Source organism: Apostichopus japonicus, chromosome 22 (genome assembly GCF_037975245.1).
Source record: "Apostichopus japonicus isolate 1M-3 chromosome 22, ASM3797524v1, whole genome shotgun sequence".
NCBI classification, from domain to species: Eukaryota; Metazoa; Echinodermata; class Holothuroidea; order Aspidochirotida; family Stichopodidae; genus Apostichopus; species Apostichopus japonicus.
In genome coordinates this window covers 595,429-600,859 of record NC_092582.1, presented here as the reverse complement: position 1 = coordinate 600,859, position 5,431 = coordinate 595,429, and the positions used below count along the sequence as shown (strand labels likewise).

The 5,431-nt window shown below is 36.9% G+C and overlaps 1 protein-coding gene across 18 annotated transcripts in view; it reads left to right on the top strand.

The window, feature by feature from the left end:
• LOC139964060 (sushi, von Willebrand factor type A, EGF and pentraxin domain-containing protein 1-like) overlaps positions 1 to 5,431 on the top strand; it is a 495,975-nt gene that overhangs the window by 421,491 nt on the left and 69,053 nt on the right. The gene's annotated exons all lie outside the window — the stretch shown is intronic.

Below are 5,431 nucleotides of genomic sequence, written 5' to 3'. Positions count from 1 at the left end.
TGCTGCTCTCGTTGTGAATTTAATTTGGCCAGAGACTCTTGAAGTTTATCATTTGCAATAAAGCAACCTCTCATATCAATAAATGAGATTGTCGGTGTTGGCTATAACATTTAACTAATAACCACTCGTCTGGTAATTTTAAGTTTGCTATACACTGATCATTTGTTATTTAAAGTGACAGTCGGTTTGCATTAAATGAAAACTTATGCACGTTACTTTAATTATAATATTGATTATAAGATATATGAATAACCAAGATTAAAGCAGACAGTTTCAGTGACTGCAATATTACAGCTGAATAAATCGTATAAATCCGAAACTCGCAAAGAGATAGTCAAAGAGAGACAGAAAGACAACAAAAGCAAAAAAAAAAAATACAACGACCCGGGTCAAGCACTGTTTCATTCATCGTTACGTCATGATTTTGTAGACTAATTACTTGAGAAATATAAACACATTGAATTGATATTTACTAGAGCACATTCTATTGATTGCATTGTGCTCACCTCCTATCGTCAGTCGTGAGAATATTAATTAGTCGCGATTTGGTTTCAATTCATCTGGTGAAGAACTAAATTACTTTACTACAGGGTTCAACTCCTTCAATATTCTCAACCTCAAACAAAGTATATTTTAAATGAAACTTGCTTAGAGAGACCAAACATGCCTCACAAAGACACCTTTCTTTTCTAGTAGAGAACCCTTGGCCCCCTACATGTGAGTCGGTTTCGATGACCTCACGGCAACACCCCTACTTTATATAATCCTTGATTAGACCCTGGTCCTTCAATAAAGGTTCATGCCCTTTCAAAAGAAATCAGGGGAGTTTGAATTTATTACTATTTATTAGCACAATCCAGACGGACAATGCGTCTGAGCTACTTGTTGACATCCAACCAACTGTGTTAATATGACCGATTATGCAAAATTGCGTCAAAACTTCAATCATCAGTCATCGATTTGCCTCTGATCCTTCCATAAAGGTTCAGGCCACTACCTAGATTAGTTGGGGAAATTCTCAAATTGACTGGCCCCTACCCCTACCACCACCACTGTTGAACCCTACATTTCTTGTAAATAATATCACGAAATCATACACCACCACATATATGTATATAAATCGACTGGCAAATAGGTTGGCAGTCTCGTAGCTTACGAGGGGACCAGGGATTGGGGTGGAGGCACTCGGCGACCTCTAATAAAAGAGACACAGAGAAACAGTTTCCACCATCGCAGGTAATTTCCAATTCGAATAACTCGTCAAATATGCCCCCACAACTACCCCAGACACAATGATTATATATCCCAATGTCTTGTGATCTAGCAATGAGATTTATATGTTTTACTGTGCTCTTTGTAAAGAGGAATATTATGTACGTGAAACAGGTTCTCGGTTTTGCTTAAGCTTTATCATAAAAAAAAAATGATTTCGTCATTATTTACAGGATTACGAACATATAAATATCCGTAGATAATTTCTCAAAAACCTAAAATGCATTGTAATTGCTTCTAACTTCCAATCGGTTGTGAACGTATGGGCCTTAACAAAGATTTGGGACCCCTAAAGAACCATTTCCCCAAACTTATGTATGTATGTGGATGTATTTGAGATCCTTATGCAAGCAGGAATTTGCGAAGAAGCGATATTGGCTTATCAAAACCGCAAGCTGAGCGAAGTCAGTCTCTTAGATTCATATTTAACGTCCATGATATGAATTGTCAATTGTCAACAACTCTGTAACTGGACGACATATATATATATATATATATATATATATATATATATATATATGTGTGTGTGTGTGTGTGTGTGTATATATATATGTATATATATATATATAAATGAAAATCGTAATGAGTTGGAAAATCAAGAACAGTGAAAAAACTTTCAGCCTCCACCGGGATTCGAACCACGGGCCTCCCGCTCTGTACGCGGACACCCTAACCACTAGGCTATGGACGCTGATTGTATGTCCAGAGGTTCGAAACCGGTAAGGAAGATCGTAATTCCACTGTAGGCGTTTGTCACCTATATCGAACAATACTAGTTCTGTTTTTGGTGACATATTTTGCCCTACTCTAGAGATCAAACATGATGCTATCCAACTCGAAAATCATTTGTGATTCCTAAAGCCGGATCTCGAAAGAGATACTTTGAACAGACTTTATGTTAATGCAATGGAGGTAAACGACAAAGGCAAATGAATATATATAAATGAAAATCGTAATGAGTTGGAAAATCAAGAACAGTGAAAAAACTTTCAGCCTCCACCGGGATTCGAACCACGGGCCTCCCGCTCTGTACGCGGACACCCTAACCACTAGGCTATGGACGCTGATTGTATGTCCAGAGGTTCGAAACCTATGTGTGTATATATATATATGTATATATATATATAAATATATATATATATATATATATATATTAATATATCTATATGTATATGTGTATATATATATATATATATATATATATAAAACCAGAGAAATAAGATATGACTCATAATTGACAAATAAGGAGTAAGTTTTAGAAAATATATTGGAATTTTCGGTCCCCCTGGGACCTTCGTCAGCAATACTTGGCAGTCGAATGAGAAGTACAAAATGTGACACAATGAAAGTATGACGCTAGATAAGTGTAAGTTGCAATGATGGAATTAAAACCAAATAAACCATGACTATACAGGAAGCGGATTAAGGAGCAAAGAAAGATCCAACCGATTTCTTTACGTTTACGTTCAGTAGTTGATTTGAAGTTCGTATTAAGTCTTACATCACCGGCCTCAACAAAGACTTGGGACCCCTTAACAACTACCAGTTCTACAAGCATATGTAATCCGTTCTTTCTGCCAAGTATTGCTGACGAAGGTCCCAGGGGGACCGAAAATTCCAATATATTTTCTAAAACTTACTCCTTATTTGTCAATTATGAGTCATATCTTATTTCTCTGGTTTTCTCTAATAATATTTTCTTTTGGAGTAAACGTGGATTTTCGTTATATTATATATATATATATATATATATATATATATATATATATATATATATATATATATATATATATATATATATATATATAGGGATAACTATTATATATATAGGAATAAATATATATATATATATATATATATATAGTGGTCAGAAATATGATAGTTGGGAAATGTATGCAGCATCTTTTTAAATAATTTAAGATGATAGCATTCTTGACAGGTTATTTCTGAGTCAATACTATTAGGTTGACATGATTACAAAATGTGACGAAATTCGACCTAACAATTAACCCAAATCTTGTTCTCAATTGCTTGCACAACCCATAATACACTTGAAAATACTACAAGCAGTTTACAATTGTCAGAATATGGTCAGTTGGCGTTCGATATAGCACCTCATCATATTACTATATTAAAGTTACCGGTTAACCTTATTTAAGATACAAAGAATTGACAACCCATTCGTGTTATACTGCTCAAAATTTCGAACTTGCGGTACGACATCCCTCTCAACGAATCCACCCAGTTCCAAAATATTGATTCTAGTTAGAATATTGATATTCTACACCCCTCCAGCCCCCCCCCCCCCCCCCCCCGCCACCCACCCGCAATCACAAGACACTAGCAATGTCCCGGAGACGGCCTCTTCGTGTTCATTGGAGGTTATATCTCTATGTGTACCATATACTAGGTGATTTGAGGTTGTTTTTCTTCTATGAACTGAAAACATATTGCTGCCTTAGTAAATCATAGGCTTACAATTTAGTCTACTCGTTTCCCAGACATGTATGAATTAGCCAGACAGTGACCAAGGTAGGTGCAAAATAAAACTTTCTATTTAACGTGACATGTTCTCTGCGTCCTATGCTGTTTCACTGTATAATCAAATAACGTTACATAGGAATGGACGTAACTTTAAAGCAAAACATTAATAATCGTTTTCTATGAACGGTTAAGTATTTACTGTTATTTAAAAGCTCTGAACCCCCTTCCATGCCTAATGGACAACTTTCGGAGAAAGTTATGTTATATACGACCCTGTAAGCAGAAGAGTTGGTTCAACTGCGTCTTTCTCTTGCTCTTCTGGATACGTACTAATTGGTAACGCCCATCTGGAGTGTCTAGAAACCAAAGAGTGGAACGCGACCAATGATGTTTCTTGTGGTAAGGGCATCGACCTTGATGACAGAGCAAGGTGCTAATCAAGAATGTTATAGAGGAGGGGGTTTTTAGGGGGTCGGTGAAGGTAATTCTCAAGGTTGTGCTAATAATTGCTAACAGAAAGGGGTTTTATATCCATTGGAGTGGCTAGCATATTCTCCAGACTGAAAGTTAACATTCCGACTGACGATCGAGGTGGGGCGTGGGTGTGGGGAGACACATGAACCCCTTACCACTTTGCGCAAGCCACTATACCTGAAACAAATTCGGTTACTTAAGAATTAGACCTTAGACGAAAGAAAAAATGTATGAATATTTCTTGCCATGATCGAAGTGACTCAAAGTCACAACACAGCTCAGAGGAATTTCCTAAGGTAAGTATAGTACAAAGGCGTAAAGATCGCCGTGTAATAAATCTCATTTAACCTACGCTTCATGAATCCTTCTCTTGTGCGTGGGTATAGGTCAAACGTATTGATTTCCCGTTTTTCTTCCCAATCCCCAGGCTATTGCTTAAAGCACCAATGAAAGATTTTCACATCTTTCAAATGTTTAGCTCTATGCTTGCACCTAAAGCTATTAGTTAATTCTGTCAATTCTAACGATAATTAAACATTTTTGAAGAATGCAATAGACTCGCAGCACAGGTTACGGCACTCCATCGAACATGTATGAAGACATGACCGCTGACGACTGTTCACGCGGCAGACCCTGTCTGTGTGATGGCGTCTGTGGATTGTCATGTATTGCGACAAGTAAGTCTAGTCAAAAATATTATCAGTTTAAAAACGGAGGGAGGGGAATGGTTCACTCGTGACTCGTTCTTTTCTTAACCGGCAGAATACAACATACGACTGAGCCCTTCCGACTGACAATAGAAGGGAGCATAGCCCCCTCCCCCTCCCATCAATATTTAAGATAGAATGACAGCCAATGTTTTTTGTCATTATTCTTATATTTCGGATCTGAGTGTCTTCATTTTGCAGAGATGATTTTGTACGTAATTGTGTACAATCACTATCTTTCTTATGTTGTATTTATAGATGTCATGTATAGTACACATGTGACGTTATAACATGATGTTTAGCTATGCCAGGGACACCCGTATTGGTAGATGTTACCCAGTATTACGGATTTCCTATAACAGGAAGTGTATTATCAGATACTTGAGATTTATTACTGCCGGTGGAAGCTTGGGGAAGTACCTTCTGTTTTTTCTAAAGTTAAACGATGTATAAAAACATAATATCCAATTACTTCAACACTCGTCTGACATCTA